The 22,239-nt window shown below is 41.8% G+C and overlaps 1 protein-coding gene across 4 annotated transcripts in view; it reads left to right on the plus strand.

Annotated features, from left to right (window-relative positions):
• The window catches only part of LOC126390722 (septin-9-like), a 97,154-nt gene that overhangs the window by 45,565 nt on the left and 29,350 nt on the right, over window positions 1-22,239 (plus strand). Inside the window, exon 1 of one of the 4 annotated variants that reach the window (XM_050045151.1) lies at window positions 15,332-15,436. The exons of the other annotated variants lie outside the window; for them this stretch is intronic. The gene's annotated coding sequence lies outside the window, so the exon portion shown is untranslated. Of the gene's footprint in view, window positions 1-15,331; window positions 15,437-22,239 lie in introns of those variants that run through there. 4 annotated transcript variants of the gene reach the window in all.

The raw sequence follows: 22,239 nt of genomic DNA on the forward strand, positions 1-22,239 counted from the left end.
TCAGGGGTCATGTGATCTAAGTCAGTCAGCTTCCCAGCAAATATCCCTCTGTACTTTGATCAAAGTATCCCGGAGATTGACACACACTCGGGTGTTTATGCAAAAGGTCAGCATGAAAAGGATTATGGGCACTCATACACATACTGTAGAGTAAACCGCAACTATTTGAAGATCACTGAATACGTCATGTTTTGTAGCTTGACGACCTTAAGCAGCGGACGTCATGCACAAACACAGACACATAGACTAACTTCCTGTCTAGAGCTGAAACACTTTGTTGATGAAGCGATAAGACTATTGACAACAATTGAATCAGCAACTGTTTTAATAATCAGTTATTCATCAAGAAAATATGCCAACAATGCGCTTTAAACTGCTCCTCTACTGTGATGATTTTCTACTTTTCTCCAGTTTAAACTGAATCTCTTTTGGTTTTGGACTGTTGGGCGATGCGGTGCATAACCCATGTATTTTGGTACCCTGGAAATCCAGAGTTCTCGCTAGAGCGCAATTTGAATTTGCTCAGCGAGTCACTCTGGCAATCAGTAATGATGCTCATTACCCATGCTGTCGGAGCCGAGCTGCACCAATCACATCGGTGTATCTGATATAGGTGGGCCAGAGGCGAGCTAAACAGATGACGACAGCACTGCGACAACGAAGTGCGGAATCAGTCAGTAAACATCGCAAGATGGCTACGGATGAACACCAGTTGTTTGAAACGGCTCTGGCCGCTACAATGAACGAGTTAGACTTGGCTTTTTCTCTAAAATAGGAACAGAAGAAGGCGCTCAAATCTTTCCTTTACAAGAAGGACGTTTTTGCTGTTTTGCCGACCGGATACGGCAAGAGTCTAATCTACCAGTTAGCTCCGCTGGTAGCTAAGCTCTGGATATGTCACCCCGTGTATTGTTCTGATTGGTCGTAGTGTTATCCAATTGCGTGCAGTGACATTTTCAAATGCATGCTTGGTGCCGCCCCTTGAGTTGGGCCATTTGCATTACTCATAGCCAGACCCTAAATCTTTCTAGATTTGGGTCTGGATTTCCAGGCTAGTATTTTGGAAGGCTGTGATCACATGACCAATGCACCGACAGCAGTAAAGAAAGAAGTAGCCCTGAGCAAGCCAATAAAGAGGCAGGTCGGGGTGGTGGATGGGTCACAAAACACAGGACTTTCCCCAGGAGACAGGTGTTTGGAATGGTTTAAACTTTAAGGTACCTCCTCAGCATGTTGTTTTTCCTAAGCCTAACCAAAATAACTTTACTCCGTAACTTCACATTAATTATGTTACTTAATGTTAAGGACATAATGTCATTTGCGAGGCACTGATTCATAGGATATGATATACACTGTTATGTGTGAATTATCATAGGATGTCATACGCACCATTGTATGAGGATATGTCACCCCTTTAATGTAACTGATGGTTTGGTGGATCCTTCATTGTACACTTATGTTATAAGAGACAAGTGTTGCCCAAAGCATATGAATTTTAGTCAAGATGCCAAGGTTTCCAGTATATTAAATTGTCAATTCAATTGAATTACAAGGAAATATGAATACAATGAGTACAAGACATCCAGACTTTTCCATTAGGTGTCATTTGAAGCCGTAAACTTTAATGTTTCAGTCACTTTAACTGTAAAATATAGCTTTGGGTGCTGGATGACAAAGATAGAGAATCTATATATGTATGTAACTGATGAGATCAGTGACGTTAGATGTTAAGAAGGAAAATGACAAGGAAAAACGTGACCATCAGGTTCACTTCAGGCTGCAGACACCAGACTCATTCTGATGTGTATCTGCTCTGCTCCGCTGTGTCAGCCAGACAGGGAACGTTATCTTGACAGGCAGGCCTGCTGTTCATCAATCCATCTAACACAGCAGAAAGAACTTTATCTAACATCTCCAGACAGAAGAGCGTATAGACCACCTGTGGTCACAAGTGGCGCATTTCTCTATCATTCGTCAGACCAGCTTTCACATTTGGGAAACTTTGTTTAAACTGGAGAACCGGTCTGAGCCAGATATGTTCTTTACATTAGGAACCTAGTTGTTGTGGGGCCTGGAACTAACAAATATTTCCATTATTATTTAATTTGCTGGTTATTTTCGTGATTAATTCTCTTATAAAATGTCAGGATACAGTGGAGACATGTTGCTTGTTATCATTTCAAACAACTCAGGATAATATGTTCAAATTTCCTGCTTAATTCAAACAATTAAAGACTAACCATCACATATGTCAAGAAAAGCATCAAATGCTCACGTTTGAGAGGCTGAAACCAGTGAATATCTGTCTTTTCTTTTTTTGCTTTAAAAGGAATAAATTAATTGTTTATCATAATAGTTGGCATTTTATGAAGTAACTGACTAACTAGCTTTTAACTAATATAAACCATTGACAAAATAACTGGGCTTTTTGACATTGTTGAGACAAGAACTTGCTTTCATTTAACACCAAAGATGGACTGCTTTCTGCTTTTAGCTTTTAGAGCCACAAAGATTAATCGATTAGTTGTCTGTATAACTATTAGAATAATCCCCAATGGATTTAAAAATTGATTTATCGATTTGAGCAATTTGTTAAGAAAAAAAGGTCAAATTGCTCTTCTTCCAGCTTCTCAAATGTTAATATTTTCTGCTCGATTTACTCCTCTTTGACAGTAAACTGAATATCTTGCGGCGTTGCGGACAAAACAACATTTGAGGATGTCACCTTGGGCTTTGGGAAACACGGATCAACATTTCTAATAATTTTTATATATTTGATAGAACAAACAACTAATCGATTAATCAAAAATAAACGTCAGATTGACTGACAGTTAAAAAATAAAATTAAATCATTAGTTGCAGCCCTCCTTCCTTGTATACTGCAACCACTCCTCGACAGGTCACTAGACAGACTTGACCATAAATAGCGTATTTATCACTGGGATGATGGGACTGTAAGGTTATCACAAGGGCCACATCCAGCAACCTCATTCAGCAACTGCTTTAGTGTTTTATTGGGATACAGAGATGGAGGAGATGTCCGTCCCAACTGGATTTCTATAACAGCACTAAGGAGAGCGGAAAGGGAATAAATGGCTCAAGTGTTGATAGTGCTGCTTTCTGCTGTGAGGAAGACATGTATTCACTGAGGAGTCACTTTGTGTAGTGCCATTGTGTCCTGTCTTCCTGTTGTAAAGAACAAAAGAGTTAACCTGATTTCAACCTTTGCAGATTCTGTATGCTGAACTGGAATTTGTCCTTATATCGCCTAAATAAACACATTATCTTGTAGTGCATTTGTTTTCCTAATTGAGGTGTAGTAATTATGGAGGAAAGAGCAAGTGAAGCCATTTGTCTTTTATTTGAACTGACCTTCTGGAAGTGGGGAGGAGGGGACAGTGGAGGGTGATGGGCAATTTGTCTTTGCCTGTCCACGGGTCAAGAAAGGGCACAAACACACACACTAACATAAACACTTTCTTCATCTCACATTTTTTGTCTTACTTGTGTTGTCTCTCATCGACACACCTACACAAGCACACGCACACACACACACAGACACCCTCAGGCGAAGGCATATCCGAGGTCAATCCTCTCCCAGTGTAATTACTCTGGACTGATCCCAGACTATTACTCAGTGTGACCCATCGGCTAATTACCCAGAAGAAAAGGGAGAGAGGCAAAGAAAAGGAAAGAGAGATTTTTGCATACGTGCTTGTGATAGGAAACTGTTGCTGACCGAGAATTATATAGTTGCTAAGTTGCAAATGTGGCTGCATACCTCTGAGGTTCTGCAGTGGTCGTACCTGTTGAGATTTGGTCTGAGGAAGTTCAAAACTATCCCAGGGGCTGATACAAGTCTCCCCAGTAGAAAACTAGTCAATTAAGTAAAATTCATCACAAACTTCAGAGCACTTTTTATTATTGCTGGTAAAAAAGTTGTCTTTTAGCAACTTTTGGTCTCATCATGTCAACTGGTCTTCATTTCAGTAATGCTTTATAATAACCAGCACTGATAAAATGGTAAACTGAATTAAACTTTAGTTAATAGTTATTTTTGAGTATTACCAAACAATAAGATGATAATTAATCATGTTTACTAAGGGACTGTTCATTATTTTTGAGAAGGGAGGGGGAGGTGAATGTTAAATAACTTTTTAAGCGCTGGGAAGGGACTTACGTTTTTTCATTTTGGCATGGGGAGAGGCATACAACTTTAAATGATTGTATTTGTATTTATTTTATGGCCAGTTTTCCTAAAAATTGCCAAAATGACACAATTTATCATAGCCAGAAAAAAACAGAAATTATCGTTGGATTTTCAAATTTGCCAAAGTCCCTGAACACATCATGTGTGTTGAATGCTTCAGAAAAAAATATAAATAAAAAAATAAAATCTGAGCCTAATATCGTGTTATTTTTCAAATTGGTGCTTAATGCTTTATAAACCACTTAATAATCATTAAATAATTGTTATAAGCATTAGTTGCAATTTTATGATCCATCCAAAGTTAGGTCATTCTTCTTTTTTTTTTTTTTGCTAGATGCAAATGTATATCAAAAAGACTGACAAAAAAAAATCAGGGACCTTTTTTTCATCTTTGCCTAAAGAGGATCACAGTATGATGTTCCTCCACTGAGGCACAGATTGTCCCTGACTGTGTCTTTGACTGAGCTGCCAAACACTGTTCAGTTTTTGCTCACTTGAAGTCTTTGAGCCTCTAGACTGTTCGTCTGTCTTTTCAGTTCAAAAATGTCCCACGGTGATAACAGTGACAAATGTCACTTCTTATTATCTTGAATGTGACTTTCACTGTTGGTGTGCTTCTTAAACAAGCCACCAGGAGGCAGTGTGTGACAGGTGAAATTTGTTCAGACACGGAACCTGGATTTCAGGTGAAATAAAGCTGTATTTCCTCTTCCTTTAAAGCCAGTCTCATTCACAAAGGAATCTCTAAATGAGGGGTGTACTTCTGTCCTGTCTTTAAGAAGACTGAGCTCGATAAAGCTTCTTCAAACAACATTAGGGTCAGAGGCTGCGTCTGCACTGATATACTGGTGCAGAAACACATCCAACACACAGATGTCAGCCTTTTTCCGTTCATGTTTTTAATACTCCAGTATATCACTGGGAGAGACAAATATTCAAAACATTGTCTTGCAGCTCTTTGAAGTGTGGACACTAGAAAAGTGGACATGAAAGGTTTTCCTCTTTTTTTAAATTAGAGGAGTAGGAGGGAGGAGGAGCTGAGAGAAATGGGAAAGGATCAGCCCCAGATAAATAGACACACACACACACACACACACACACGCACAGAGTTCCCCTCTTCCCCAGATAAGGCTTTCGGAAGTTGAAGTTTACATTGAGCATCTGGGGGAAGTCAAGGGTTAAAGAAGTTTCCCACCACTGCAGAAAGACCTCTGTCCTCTTTAGTCATCTCGCCAAATCCCACAACTGCAGTAAGCAAACGTTCCCTCTTCATTCACTTTCTCCTGCATGCTGTGAAGCCTACACATTCACACATTTCACATACATGTACACGCACATACATGTTTAGGTACACGCACACTGCTTCCTCCCATTGCACTGGGAATACAACTTCTGGCTGAATGATTACACTGTGTCTTCCACAAACCAGCCTAACTTTGGATGCACACACAGACTCACACAAACATCCTTTATCAACCCTTTTCCATCACTATAAGATAAAAGACAAAGATATGGGCCATCAGCACTTGATGAAGCAAACTCAGATAACGTTTAGTCTCGGTTGACATTATCTTCACTCTCCGGGTGAATCCCCGCTCTTGTTTATCCAGATACTAGACTCGGCTGTGGTTCCTTTGTCCAAGAAACTGATGGGAAAATCATGTCCGTTATCTTGGCCATGGAAATAAAGAAATGGAGCCAGAGTAATGTACGGCCTTGAAACGGAAAAAACCCACCATGCCAGCATGAGCCATAGAGTGTGTTTCAGTGTCATCAATCAAACATCGCTGACCTGGAAAAATGAGCCATTAAATTCTTTATTGAATACCTAATTTAACAGACCTGCAATGCAAATGTCTTACTCACAAAGAAAGAAAAGAGGAACACTGTGAAATGTGTGAATTCAACGTGTGAATTTGATGGGAGCGTCTGCAAACTATATTTACACTCAGAGTTGTTTTAATGAAGAAGAAAGGTTCACACGAGGTGAATTTTTCTCCGCATTCTCTGCTAATGATGTTTGGCCCACTTGTTGGCTGATAGAAGACATACTCGAATAACAAAATTGTTTTGTGTGTGTGTGTGTGTGTGTGTGTGTATGTGGACAGACAGATGGCCATTTGTGCCACAGTCCTGCCATCTGCTGAAATGAGTAGATGAGAGTAGAGAGAGCAGAGGGATTCTTGTGCGAGGGTGTGAGTCTGTCTGAAGTGAGCATGTGTGGAGAATGAAAAACGAGAGGGTGCAGTCTTTTCCCGTATGTTACACCAACTACAACTGACTACACAGTTGAGTGGGTGTCCTACTCCGCGATGATATAGCAGCTTATGGCCATTAACATAATGTTAAAGTCAGGATGAAATGGAAAAGATACCTTTTTAACCCTTTCAGATGACATCCTTGGTCGTGTTGTGCATCTAGTGTAGGCCAAAAAAATCAATTTCCTCGTATTCTTATATCAAAATCCAATCGTGTTTTCTTCCTGTCAACAAAATATAACATTTGCTTATGTAAGTTTGTACTAGCTGATTTCAAATATCATCCATCAGTCAACCTGCAACTTTCAGCCTCACAGAGATAAAATTAATTGGCTAGCTAGCAACAGCATTGTACATCCAGGCCCCTCAGTAGTATGCCAGACTTTGAAGCCAGTTAAAAGACAACTCTCTTATTTGTCATTTCCTCGTTCCTTTATCCTCGCTTGAACCAGGAGTTGTTCTGTGTGCCATTTGGAACACTGTCCCAAAGCTCTTAGCAGCGAGGATTGAGGAGCGAGTAGGGATCGCTGAGGAGCGTTGAGCCAGGATACATGAGCGCAGCCTTCATGGAAGTCTTGTTTTCATGGCCCCGTATTGGATTGATCGGACGCCGCAGCTGATCAGGCTGATCTGATACAGCACATCATACTCACACTGGAGTGAAAACAGATAAGAGATTAAACTCAACTGTTTCACTCCCAAGTTTAATTTTTGATTTGTTTCCTGATTCACCATCAAGTTTAAAAACAGCTGTTTAAATTGTAGGTCTGAACCTTATACTTTTTCTTTTCACAATCTGTTATTTCCCCCCTGAATGTTTATTAGGCTATAGATACAATAATAGTCTGTTAACAAGAAACACTTTCTACCTTATTTACTGTCATTTCCATTTAGTCACACCTGAGGCTGATAATTCTCGCGCATCGGATTTATGAGTTACCACTGCAATTTTCCCTTAAACATGTGGCCTAATAAATAATTTCCAGTATTCAAAACACACTCTAATCATATTCTGAGTTATTCATGTGCAGGTGTTTGTTACACAGAGAGAAAATAGCTCACTGTTGCTCTGGCAGTTAGAACGTTGTGCCTTTATTAGCATGAGCACCTCAGTGCATGTGTGCAGACACAAGCTCCAACAAAAGTCTCTCCAGCTGTTAAATCCAACTGACAGTTGATGTAACTGTGATCAGCTGCCACCGTCATTAGAAATGGATGGCGCTTCACATGACAGTCCAGTGGAAACAATGTCTCATCTCTCCAAAAACTTATTTCCTCGTTTCCCTCTTCTCACATGGTTTGGAAAAGACACAAATGAGGCGAGCGTGGATGCGATATAATGGACTTGGGATGAACCCATAGTGGCCAAACTGTGGAATTACAACTTCCAGGTCACATGATGCCATTGGGCTCAAACAGATTTTTTTCCCATATACTTACATTGGTAAAAGAAATGTCTGTTTATCAGTGGATATATCTTTTGAGCATCATATACCCCACGAAATGACACAGTGAATCACAATCAGAACTTGATCCATTTGATCCAACTTCAAAAGTCTAGAGGAGCCACACAATTAAATCATTCTATCCATATTCAAGTTAGCAGAGAGCAGCTGCTCTATGAGCCCAATTATGTGGAAAATCCGGGTAATTTTATACCTAGGAAGTCAAACTTTTTTTGGCTTCATGCGCCACTGAGTATCTTCCATAAGAATGAATGGGGCCCTGCCTCCAACACTGTATCCAGCTCTCTTTATACATCCATGGGTACATCGGATTGTTCGCCAAATGAAACCTTACATTGTTTCCCCGAAATACTGTGGTTACGGGCCCACTGGCTACAAAATACTCATTTTGATGAAAGAGGTGTCTGTGACAGCTCCAGATTAATCACTACAACTTTTACAGTGGACTGCTTCAACGACCACACGTGGCATCGTCTCTCTCTCCCTGACCAATACTGCTATTACATTAGGGTCAGAGATTTAGGAGTGATATGCTAGCAGCTAATTTAGCCTCAAGCTAGCCCCAAAGAGAGATGAGGAGTGGGCTGAGGAGGTCTGATAAGCTCACTTATTTCTAACTCCCAGCACAGAGTTTCTTTCCAAATTCACCAAAGCAACACTGACTCAGGTAACATCTTAATGAAATGTATGAGATTTTGCGTAGCTCTCTCTAGAGCCCAAACATTTTTTGTACAACTTTTTCCAACATATGCAGTATTACCATCCAATACCTGTAAACAAAGTTCCCCTTAAAGTATAAATCCTGCACATAAGCTGGTCTGAATCAGTTGTGTTAAGGAGATTAAACGGAATTTAAGACAATAGATGCTTAGATTTGATCATGCAAAGCTGAAATGCAAAGCTTTGGGTAGCGGACGCCACAAAACCACTCAAAGCGAACATATTCACTTGGAATTTGTGATTTTAGGCAGTGTATAAAAATCCACCGTTAGAGTGTTTCCCCTCATAAACAAAAAATCAATCCCAGGACTAAAGATGCACGAGTTGTTTTGAAGTGCTGCAAACAAAATTAAAATCACACTTCCAATTTGGCAGAATATGTATTACCAAGTTCGTAAAAACATCATGGTGATGAAGTGATGCTGAGTTTCAGTGCCATTTACTCTGTTTCTGTGGTGACGGCTGTGTAAAAGTAAAATCCAACTGTGGAAGCTCTGATCTCTACTTCAGTTGTGAAACTCTCAGATCACAGGCAGCACTGTGTAAAGATAAAGGAAGACAAAGGAAAAAACATGGCATCTACTGTTTAACATAGCATTGTGTAACTGTTCAATGCAGGCAGAGCAGAAGTAATACATACCATTTCTGGTAATAATCCTCATTGCCTCTTTTACGTTTAAGTACCCTCACCTTTCTCACCCCACAGATTAATGTTTTAGATTAGCCGGGTAAGCCTCGTGCAGACGTGCTGCTTAGCTTACTGATTGGCGTCTCAGTTAGAAATACCCAGGCAGCTTTTTTTGAATCATCAAGGACACTCTCAAATCTTAACTTTGCAGTAATTGGCACAGACTTAAAAGGCACTCAAAAGCAGAGTCTGGATCTTAAGTCAAAACTGACGTTTGTAGTGATGATTTAGAGATTTAGAGAATATCACTGCAGCTTTTTGGTTTATAGGCAATTAGCTTTTTGGAGGAACACCATCAGCTGTTGAGAAAAGCCTTGGCAGTAGAGCCTGGAAGAGCTTTTGGTGAACTTTGACCTCCAGCCTTGATGGCGTGAAGTGCTTTGTGATGCACAGCCGACTGCAGACGTCAACATGACTCACTAGAAGAGGAGGCAGATGGAGGAAGCATTCTTGCAACTGAAGATTTGGAGGAAAGGGCAAGTTGCTTCGGATGAGTTACTCTGTGTTACGCACTGGCAAACTAGAATTCAGTATTCAGTGGAAGTTCTTCTTGTTTTCCAGTCTTGGCAAAGAGATTTTGAATGTAACACCAATCCAAAAAGATGATGGTTCATGATCTCTAGAAGCAGAAATTTCTGTCTCTCTGCATCCATGTCTCTGCACATGGAAGGTTTCTATTATAGATAATTAGCATCATAACTGGGCTAGATGTTTCTGGAAGACATGCAGCAACCACACAACGAGTTTAATCACAGAGCTCCTTCCATCTTCTCTTTCGTTTCTGGAGTTGAGTCATCCCTGTCCCTCGCCCCCGCAGATGTAGCGAGGGGCCAGGGATTCCCCAGAAGGCCGATCCCTTGGAGTCGCTGTGTTTATTGTTCATCAGGGAAGGCTTTGACTCCAGAACATCAACAGAAATAGAGAGTACATGTTGGTGTGTGTATGTGTGTGCATCGGGAAGCGTAGTTTTTTAGATTAGCTTGTGTTCATCTGCAGAATAGTAGGCTGCCACGGGCTGGGAAATATTCAGAGGCTTTTTCGTCTTATCAGAGTTTTATTTTTTTCTCGTTAAATACTGGAAGCAAGAGAAAGAAGAGACAGAAAAGGGCAAACAGAAGACATGACTTCTACTTGCAGTGAGATACACAGCAATCACGAGATGGATGCCCTTTGTGAGTATCTGTTTAGTTGTCTTCTGTGTCTGTGGGGGAGCTCGACTCTTTTAGACTCTCCAGAGGCAAGAGGGACAACTGGTTTCTATTAAGGCCAATCAAGTTGAAGCATTATGTATCCTCTTCTGATGGGGAATGTAGGAAATGGATTCACAGAAACATCCCAGGATGCTGGTTGAACATTTGTTGCAAACCTCATTGTTTAGTTGAAACAAATCTGCATACTGGACGCTATTTTACACATCCTCATAAAAGTTATGTTTCATGCTGAGAGTTGATGAAACAATGTTTTATGGTTGTTGAAAGTGGAAGGGGTTAGTTGTTCCCTCTGTCTTCCTTAGCCCTTGTTGCTAGTGTTCAGTATTAAGCAGAGCAGCTGGGAAAGCTTTGGTGGCTTTAAGAGACAAAAAAGGCACCATAGGCGAACACTGCTCCATAAACAAACGCTCAGACCACAAAATCTCTCCAGTTTATCCTTTCTGTGGTCATCGTTAGGCAAACAGCACAGAGTTTTTGCACTTTTCCTAAAGTAAGAAGCTGCTGAAAAAGCAAACACAGGCCTGAGTTATTGTAACCTTGAGTTAAAATGTGCAAGCCGGGGTCTGAGGAGGAACAAACCTGGAGGAGTGTGGTATTTTACTGTCAACATGTGAAGTATAACTACACACAGATTAATCCATCTGTACTGATAATGTATGTACAGTGATTTCAGTCAGAAGGGGGGAGGTTGGGTCTAGAGGCCACTTTAGGGTGTTGAGATAAGCCGTCGTCACTCATCACACACATGCTGTCTCCATTTGCACCACAGGGGAGCAGAGCAACCACAGCAACGAAATAAAACACAACAGGAAGTCTCCAACAGACTGAGCTATCTTCCCCGTAGACATCCACACCAAGCCAGATGTTCTTCTTCTTTCCCCTGTCCCTCTTGTGCTTGACTCTTCCAACCACCCCCACCCCCTCCTCCACCTCCATCTCTATTTTTCTTTGCCTCCTCTTTCCCTTACTCCCTTCCTTCGTCTTCCTTTCTGCCCTTCCTGTGATGTGTCACTGAGTCACTCGGTCAGCTGAGTCATGGAGGTGACTTTTTTAATCAGCTCCATGTGTGTTCTGCCCTGATTTGGTGGCCTTCAGCAATCAGCCCTGACCTCCGGGCCAATCACGGAGCTCCCCGATGGGGCTCCTGGCATGCCAGTCATCACCGCATATTACTCTTCAGTTACCTCGCCAGCACACATAATTTGATGCTACCAAATGTTTGTGAGTGTTTTGAGACAAAGTGGTTGCTGTGTTTTAAAAGAAAAAAATGATGAAACACAACAAGAATCCCTTAATTTGAGCTTTGAAGAGCAGCAGTAAACTATAGTGACTTCACTGCATGAAAATCTGACTCAAGCAACCTTTTGTAATTAAACTTTGGAGGGACATTTTGATTGCACTCGTAAAACAGATTTCTTCTGCTGTTTTATAAATTCTGCCAATGAAAATGTGCCCGTATTCTGATGACTATGTAATGTACACAGAAAGCTGTGTGGTACACTGAAATCAGTCCACATGAAAATTGAATGCAAACACACATACTGTGCGTGTCCGCTGCCTTACACCGTGAATCACCAAGCTTGGATTCTAATTGAATTTATTTGCCATAAATCTTTTGCTCAAAGCTTCTTTTTAGGCTCTCAGGAAGACTAATGAAATAAAACTCTGCACATACAGCAGACCCCTCCTTTGATCACTGGTTCCCACAAGAGGAAATGGTGGCTTCAGATACTGGTGGGCCATGAGTTTCACTGACAACATTGTTTATTGTTTAGTGAGAGCTATATATAATGTTTACTTTGCTGAAAGGAGATATACAGCGGAAATGTGTCAGAATTTTTACCCAAAGCCCCCCAGAAAAAGCTGTTCTTCAGGCTTGCAGGACAGTAAAAACATTTACTTTCTGTGCTGCTTCCACACTGGAGGTGACAGATTTAGGACCTTGAGAAAACAGAATTTGCTGAGAGAAAGACCATTGCTTAACTGTTTTGCATCACTGCAGTGAACCTATCGATAAATCTGCTAGCCAATAAAATATTGACAGGCTAGAGCAGTAAAAGAAACTGAAGGCCCATTAAAATGTTTTGATTAAGAAACCGATAGGTTGTGCATGCCTATTGCTCTTCAAACACAATCAGTAGTGTTTGCTAGATACTGACATGAGATCAGTTTGTCAGTGTGGACATGGAAAGTTCATCTAAACCAAGATTCAGTGGTATAAAATTATTCACTTTTAAATCAAGTCAGCTGCATGTTTTGAGACCTATCAGACCTATAAATGGAAACTGTTAACAATATTGAATAAGGTTCAATAGCGTGCTCCACAGATTACCTGATACAAACACACAGACGAATGCATTCATGCTTCCGTACATTTAGAATCACACCAAAACCACCAAGTGTGAGATTCAGCACCAGCTTCAACAGGAAGGAAGCATTTTCTGCTGAATGTTATGAAAACCTCTCTCAGGCCTCCCGTCTGTGTGCTGATGGAAAAAAAAAGTTGAGCCATATTAACAAAGGAACAAATGAATCACACTCCTTCCAGTCAGTCAGAATCAAATCAATTTCATTACCAGAACCTTTCTTTAATCATAAAAGCTATTCTTAGATAACATCTTTAACATGTCAACTACGCTCATGTTTTGCAGTCAGCCGGGTTGGTGGTGATAAATGTAGTTCGCTCTGAACAGGCACACAGGAAGCACAGCCGAGCAATTCATATTTCCAGAGAACATTTGGGTTTTGGAACCACTTTCAACTGTTTTGCAGCCAATATTGACTTCATTGCAGCTTTATTCGCTCAAGTTGTTGGTGCATGGGGATTGCTGAGTGGTAGCAGGTCACCACAGCAAAATAAAAATAGAGAAAGCAAAACAGCAGCACAGAACATTTAAAACCATCGATGACAATCATCTGTATTTTAGTCAGAAACTCCTCTCTCTAAAAGGAATAGTGTGGCATCTTGGGAAATACAGTTAGATTATTATTTGGTGAGAGTTGAGATGAGAAGATTGATACCACGCTCACGTTTCTCCCTTAAATATGAAGCTAAAACCTGGAGAAGGTTAGCCTAGCTTAGCATAAAGACTGGACACAGGGCCAACAACTAGCCTGGGTCTCTCTAAAAGTAAAATTCCTGGTGTCTTTTCATCAATGTGAGGTTACCAGGCAACCAGCAGAGACTCCAGGAAGTCTCTACACCTAGCCAAGATATAAGCCCCTTTTATGCTGCCTTGAACAGGCGGTGTAAAAAGGGTTTGTTGCCACGCCATTCAGTATAAAAGGTATGAGCGTGGGATTCTTGCCTTTAAGCCAGCAATGGAGGTGGTAACAGCGCCTGATCAACATCTGTGTAAAAGAGACAGCTGGCAGGATGGGACAGGGGTGACTTTTGAAGACTTGTTATGGACACAACCCACCACCAGGAGATCTAAATGCAGTAGTAGTTAGCAGCTAACTCGAAGAAAAAGACCAGTAGCTGAATATGACAATGAGGTACAGGAGCGCCTTAGCCTCTGAGCCGAGGATAAGATAAGCCGCCATAAAACAGGGATGGTAAATGACTGTTATTGCCATTTTATGCCATTGCTATTGTTTAGACGGACAAAAACCTGACTAAAGTCAAGAGGGTGTGAGATTGAAACAGACTTGTTATATTAGGTAAGATTTTCTTTTTTTTTAGCCATGAGCTCTTTAGCAGAAATGTTTTGTGATGTTTGTGGCATCGTTTGCCAGCACATGGTAAATACACTTTGTTCTTTCAACATCGGGCTGTGTTGTTAATGTGCTTATTGGCTGAGTAGTGTCTTGAATCCATCCTGGCAGTCTTTCAGACTCCCTTTTCAAATGATGCATACAGACTTGGGCCGCCTGCTGGTATGGAGATTTATTTCCTTTTCATGCAGGCACAGAATGTACATGCTAGGTGGCTGTTGGCTGTAGTCTTTGTGATGTGTTCTGTGCAACTTTTCGGCCAAGACACAGGCGACATGAGGCGATACAACAGTCAGCCTACATCGCCACAAGATATTTGATGTCAGTTTAGTGTGTCTGGGCATTTTGAGATGCTGTTGGGTTAAACTTTGCCCCTGTTTTCAGTCTCTGTGCTAAGCTAAGCTAATTGTCTGCTTGCTCTAGCTTCATATCTAGAACACAAACATGAGGATGATATTAATGTCCTGAGCTGACTCTCAGCAAGGAAACAAACAAGCGTACTTCCAAAATTGTCAGGCTTTTTTTGTTTTCTAAACTTAGAGATGGTCTGTTTTAGTCATGACTTTAGTCACGAGTCAACCACAGTTTTGAGGGATGGAGACTTTTGTGTGTTTGGCAGAGAGAAAGGGAGAGAGGGCCCTGGAGGATTGAAGGAAAGAGATGACCAAATGCTTTCAGCGCGCGCACACACATAATCCAGTACTCTTCTCTGTGAAACAAAGCAGTGGGAGGGAGAGAGCAGATGGACACACACAAGGACGGGGAAGTAAAAAGGATATTGCCTCTTGTCTTGTGCAAACACACAGACACATACATGCACACACACAGAAAATAATGAAAATAAATGTTGCTGTATTTTGACATAAACACACTCTCCCACTGTTTTTCAGTTTGATTAAACTTAAACACACACACACACAGGTTTTATCTCTAGTGGGCTTTACTCAATCGCACGTGGTTAGAGATAGCTGCTATCCACAATGTTCTCCATTCACTTTCTCTGAATGAGGGGTGTGGCTGCCGAATGCCTCCCCAGCCACTTGGGATGGCAATCACGTGACAGAGCTGTGGGCGTGGCCAAGGGGAGCAGCAGCAGCTCCAGCCTCACCAGCTGGAGCTGTGATTGAGAGAGGAAGAGAGAGAAGAGAAGGAGAGGAAAGGGTTGGGTGAGTTGTCGATTTTTATGTTTGCCGTGTGCTTTTCTGTCTTACAGGGAGAGCTGTGAATGATTCTGGGGAAAGAAGATGAAGGGGGGGAAAGAGAGAGAAACAGAAGGGGGGAGAGAGGGATGATTGGTGCTCTGAGGCTGTTGGTGTCAAAGTTAGTTAGCCAGGTGTCTCATGTGTGCTGTGTGGAACATGAAGTTTTGAGGTAAAGAGGTGGGGTGTGTTTTTGGCAGGAGATCTGTAGAAAACCATTAATGTAGCGTGCAGGCCTCGTACTTTCTCATTTCTTTAATTTTTTTCTCTCTCTATCCTTTCTCTTTCCCATTGTTCAGCCATTGGGGAGAGTTTGGGGGGTCAGCACTGCCACTCCCCCCCCCCCCCCCCCCCACACACACACTCCTCCCCTCTCCTTTTCTTTCTCCCTTTCCCTCCCATTGTGTCTTCAGCTCTGGAGCATGCATGGATAATCAATCTGCCATAATGGGACAGCATGTTGACCAATCAGGATAGCCCACCATTACTCTTAAAGGTCTCAGGTCTCTGGGGCTCTCTACAGTCATGTTTTCTCCTTTGGCCTCAGCTCTCGTCACATCAGACAGAGTTTCCAGCCTGACTTTGATCCAGTGCCGTGGATTAGCCAGGCTGATGGAGCCAAGCTGTTTCGACGTGATTTAATTTTGACAATCCCCTTGTGTCTGCTCTCCGGAGAGTTTGTTGTGAAGTTCAGCTAGAGTTGAGGAGTCGAACAGGTCATACTTTCAGTTTGAGTTTTGCTCTTCCACGGGGAATAGTAAGAACTCCTCTTTTTCCCCTAACTCTTGTCAGATGCTTCTGGTGGGAAGAAAATTAGGTTGTAGTGAGTCACTTAGCTTTAATTTTGTGCCCTGGAGGCCAGAAAAACTTTTGAAATATCAGCCATCTTCCATGTTCTCAGCACATCACGTGGTCTGCTCTTTCCCAGTTTGCAGCACGGTGTCTGAATGGCTGCTTTGTTGGATGCTGCACCCAGAAAACCTTGTGAAGATGTAGAGATCCTTGCTTTGCACCAACCAGCCACATTGTATCTTCATATTTTATAAGTAGAGTGATGCATTTGACCTTGCACATTGAGACAGCTGCATTAATAAAATGCACTTGTGTGCTTCCCTCATGTCACTGTAACTGCGTCCAACAGAGCATTATCGAATTAAGAAATTAATTTGGATTTATTTTCCCACAGTAGTCGGCCAGCAGTGTCAGTGTGGAGCTCAGCACACACAATACAGTTGATACCAGCAAATTCCTAATGCTGCCTCCTATCTGATTCACATAAAGCGTTATTACAATATGCTTTACAATAGGCGCCAGTTAAAGCCACTCAGCCATTGTTTGCGTGTTTCTAATCAGATTAGCATGCTGATAATTATGACTAATTTAATAACCACAGATAAACATTTCATTAGGATTGTTTGGGACCAGCGGCATGGAATATATCCACGCTGAAGTTTTTTCTTACTGTGGTTTAAGTCATTTGCACATTTGTGCTGCAGTTGCAAAGATCACAAACCTGATTCTTCAAAGGGGAATCCACCCCTGTATAGAATTAACCTGTTCTCTCCATCATGTCGGATGGTTTAGTACACTTTAGTTCCATGTTTTCCACCAAAGAATTTGCCCTGAAGGCAGCAGAGTTGAAAGAAGGGGAGGCGTGAACATGTTTTACAGTAAACAACCAGATTATTTGTCTGAAAATATTCTTTCCCACATTACGGTATGTCTTCATAGACCCCCCAGCTAATTGTATCCATGTGTGTATAACCTCATGTGGTCTTGTCTTCTTTTCCTGATCCATCAGCAAGTGATGAATGCATGTACTGTTACTCTTTTTGGGTTTCCCTCATTGGCACATTAAAGTAGAAAATAATGGACTAGCAGTCTTTTCGTAAAATATAACAGTCAAAAGGAAACACATTGCTGCAAACACTTCTGGCGCTGCGTATCAATCTAGCTGCCCGCAGTGGGGGGATGTTTTCCGGTCTACATGTATGTCACAGGAGGGAGGAAGTCAGACATGTCATGTCCTGTTAGAGGTGACAGGTTATAGGCCTGGAGAGTTGGAGGGGAGCGGGTGATGTATGCCAGTTTGTGGTTTTCTCATGTACAGTGCTGGGGCAGTATTATGCCTCAAGCAAGGCATTATGGATCATTGGTCACAGTGTTTTTAATTCTGGGATGATAATTGGATTTTAAAGGATGTTGTCTCAGGCATGCACAAACACAAACAGATTTAAAGGAGCTATATGTAAGAAATCTAAAGCAAATAGTCGTAAAATCCTCCTAATATGTCACAGAGACTAAGGAATAATGTTCATATAACATACTGATCTCACCGACAACAATAGTACAGCCAGAATATTCGCATTTAAAAAAAATTTTTACGGTCCGCAAATCATGTTTATGTTTTGAATTTGTGTTTTGGCCTGTTGCGCCACCCACCGCCGTCTACCAGTCACGCAGTCAGTAGAGTCTCAGCATCAGTTACAGTTACGACTGAGCTACAGCAGCACGGCAAGCAGCATTAGCAGTGTCCCAGGACATAGCATTAGCAGTCTCCTCAGCTGTATTCCGGCAGCAGCGTTAGCAGCAGAGAAGCCGGACTTGCTCGAACGGTCCGCTGGAAAACCGAAAATCAAGGACGTGGCGACACGGCCCTGCCACGGCAGCCGCCCGTGGGCAAACAAATCAGTCTCCAGCGTGCCGCTGTCCAGCAACCTCGAATCTGTAGGGGAGGGGGGGTGGACACGACTCGCGGCAGTATTTTGAATTTGAGTGCAGTAACCGCCACATTCTTACATACAGCGCCTTTAACTGTACAAGTAATTATTTGGTTTACACAAAGATGTTCAGAAACCTGTTCATCTTAGACCACATTGATACAACAATTTTGTCCACTTATTTTTGTGTCTTGTGTTTCTCTTCACAGTTGGATTTATACACTTGGTTAAAGGAAAATGGTGAACTACTAAAGAGACCTAATTAGCGGTACAGTTTAAGGACAACCTACTGGTGTGACTCAGAGAAATAAGAACCATCTTCAAGTGCAGAAGTCAGCTCTGAACAGTGCGACGCTTCTCATTTCTTCCCATAAGCGCTACACAGTATCCACCGTTGAGACATTAAAACCAGCTGGCCCTTTTCCAACTTCATACTCTCTTGGTTGTGTGATTTACTGCACCATGGGCTGTTTGTCCTTTCCCCTGTCCCAGTTCCCCTATTGCAGCTGTGGATGGGTCTGCGGCTGGACCATCCTAGTTCCCCATCCATGTTTCTCAGAAACGTTTCGGGCTTTGAGTTACGCTTGTGGTCAGTTGGCCTACAGTAATGAGAGCTGCCCAGAACAGCAGGCTCTTACAGTTGTACTTGGCACCACAATGACCGCCCTACTGTGTTGGGTTATGCTTTCTCATTTTCTCAGTCTCTGCTTGCAGCTATCGACCCAAACCGCGCTCACTCATGTTGTGTTTTTCAGCTTGTCACTGTTATTGTAGCATTTATCTTACATCTCATCCCTCCCTGGTCATGCCCTTTACCTCGCTGACCTTTCATCTGCAGCTTTGTCTCTCCATTTGTTCTCACTCTTTCAGTCATTTTTAGGGGGTTTTGGGACAGGTCATTATCTACACTACCAGAAGTTTCCGTGTGGAGAGCCGTATTTCAACACTGAGCAAACACCATCTGCTTTGCTCCCCGTTAGGCCAGGGGTCGCATTCTCAGTGGGCCGACACAAGTGACAAGGCTGAAAGATGATGTGGGCCAGTAGCATTCTTCAGACCATTTCTAAAGTGCCGACGTCTGTTTGTGTCGGCTGTAGCCATCATCGAGCCCACCGAACCTCATCGTCTTACACGGCAGTGAGTTGTTATGATGAGGAAACATGTCTGGATTTCTAAATCTCTGTGCACCTTTGGTTTCAAAGTGCGGATGGGGATTGAGTGAGAGGGATTTCCTCTTGGATGTAGATGACAGCCCAGTAAGAACCTCCTCTATCCTCCCAGCTCCCTTCTGTCGACCTCACTCTGTCACTACCTACTGTAAATACACCATCATGTTATCTCCCTCAAACAGCATGCAGTGTAGCATTGAGCTCCTGGCCTGTGCTCCTTTAAAAACAAGAAGGCACCACACCAGGCAAAATGGCAAATGCTTTCATAGAGGTTTAAAGGGAAACTGATATTTTTCAACCCAGAGCCTATTTTCCATGTTTTTGTGTGTAAGTAATGAATGGACTTTTGATATTGGTCCAGTACTGAGAGAGAGCGCTGCAGCTGGCAGCCACAAACAGGCTGCAATGTAACCATTTGGGGCATTTGCCACTGTCGATGTACGTCCTCTAAAAGTGCTTGTTTTTGCCACTGACAGGCTCAAATTGTTATTACAGGTGTCTGGCAACAATATGGTAAAGACCCTACAGAGAAATAAAACGTTTCTCTTTGACTTTTGATTGATAAAGTCTATTTGTTATTATGTGTAACTAGGTCTTGCTCAAGGAGAGGCCTCGTTCTGAAATCTCGCAAGAGATGACTTGTTTCAAGAAGACAACGTTGGTAATGTTCGTGCAAGTTGGAGAGAGATGCACCGCAAAGACTTGCTGTGTCGTAGAGAAACCTAGCTTAGTGTTATCTAAAAGATTTTCAATGTCATGGCTCAGTATTTAGCTGATTCTGACGATGTAAAAAATACCTAGATCTTATACTTGAACAAGATTTCACACACAATGGCAAACAGACCGGGTCAGGGTAAAGAAAAATGTTTCATCTCTCTTTAGGGTGCTTTCGCATATTGTTGTCAGACTCATAATAACGATCTGAGCCTGTCAGTGGCAAAAACAAGCGGTTTTGATGAACATACATTGAATTTAAAATGTTTTATAATGCTGTCAAATAATTGTTGTCTGCATGAGTAACTTAGTAAAACCATAGCAAAATGGGGTCTAGGTTGTAAAAATACCGAAGTTTCCCTTTAAGACATTGGCACTTCTGAATGTGTGGTTGGCCCACCATCAGACCTTTTACAGGGTGTAGACAAAACAGTGTTAACACCTCTTGGAAAAGGACTTTTATGGGAAAAGAACACCTTAAGCCAGCACAGTAAATCATGACTGTAAGCACTGCCACAATGTAGCATCATATTCTCCTTCAGTCAGTTTGACCTTGTGGCTGCTGTTACTGTGTTTGGCCTATGCTGTGATTATTTTGACTGCAACCCCACTGACATGAATGCTTTGAAACTTCTTTGACCAATGCACCTGTGATCTGGGCACAGATGAAACAAAGTCATTCCTTGTGTTTCTTTAAAGTTTTGCATACCAAAGGACGATTGCCAGGTCTCTATACTGATGCTGACAAATGCTGAACTAATTGGCAACCAACCCAATATGGGCCACCTGTGCAGCAGTGCTTGTAGTTATGATTGCCTCAAAGTGTTTTTCAGTGAAGCTTAGTATTATTTCGTCTACTGCTGTTTCCCAAGTTTGGTCTAAGATCAGCACGAGGGCTTTTTTGCAAATGTTACTCAGTCTGGAAGCGTTTATATCAAAATATTAACTTAAAAAGGCCACACATATACTTATCCCATTCACCATCTGAACCTGTCTCAGCAGAGTACAGCAGGTTACACCTTCACTGCACTTAAACGCACAGCAGGTTTAAGCCACACTCTGCATAACAGATTGTCTGTCTTATTGTCACAGCAGGGGTAAGTTCCACGTATTAGTGTCATTACTTATTATCAGGGAAATAAGCAATTAAAGTGGGCTTGAAAATGGCAGCGATGTGTTTAAATTGGAGTGTGTTTAATATGCTTGTGTCCCAAGTTGACACCGAGCATTTCTCATTTGAGAGTCTGGCTTAAAAAGCTCATTCTTTACCCGACCGTACTCATAAAACTACCTCATAAAATTTTTAGATGATATTAAACTGTGCATATGTTAATCCTGTATTCATGTGACACACTGAATCACTGTCAGTCAACTCTGTGTGTTGCCTTCTTCTTTCTGGACCCTCCATCAATTTCATCCAGACTTCAGCAGACATAAAACTTAACGATCTCTTCCTCTTCAGAAGGAGACACCAAAGGGCCAGTGGAAATGTCATCTCCGGTTTAAGAAAGAGAAAGTGGGGGAGAAAAGAGAGAGGAAAACACAGTCGCATAGGAAAGGGAACTTTTCAACTGAACTGTTTCACCTCATGGGAACCATGTTTTTTTCTTAAATAACAGAGCAGACCGTGTTTAAGAGCTGTCAGTAACGGTGTGTGATTGGAAGAACAGGCGTGATACCTTCTTTTCCCAAAGCACAAACCCTTATGGAGTGACCTGACAGCTACTGAACATATGCTTAAACAGACTGAAGGCAGGGAGGGGAAGAAAACCAGGTATCTTGTTGGGAAAGTTATTTTAGTGAAGTATAAAGTTTTGGGTGGATTTGGTATCCCACAAAGCTTTTCATTAAAGGTAATGTTGTTTGCTATAAGTGAAAGGGTTTAATTTATGGTTAAACATCCTTTGTAATGACCACTGGACTGAACATAACATTCAGGGTAGTCTTGTCCTCAGTACATGACTAGTTTATGATGAAAACTGGAGATAATTTAAAGTTGTCTTCATTTGATTACTGATTTGGCATTCTGATGATTGTCAGTGCAACAAAGTCCAATTCCATGTGCCAACACAACAAAACAGTTAATTATTGTTTGAGGTCTCATTTCCCTGCATCTGTGTCCCGCATGACGGCAACAGGCTTTTGCAAACAATTCATCTTCGAGGTA

This window comes from Epinephelus moara, chromosome 5, assembly GCF_006386435.1.
Source record: "Epinephelus moara isolate mb chromosome 5, YSFRI_EMoa_1.0, whole genome shotgun sequence".
Classification (NCBI taxonomy): domain Eukaryota; kingdom Metazoa; phylum Chordata; class Actinopteri; order Perciformes; family Serranidae; genus Epinephelus; species Epinephelus moara.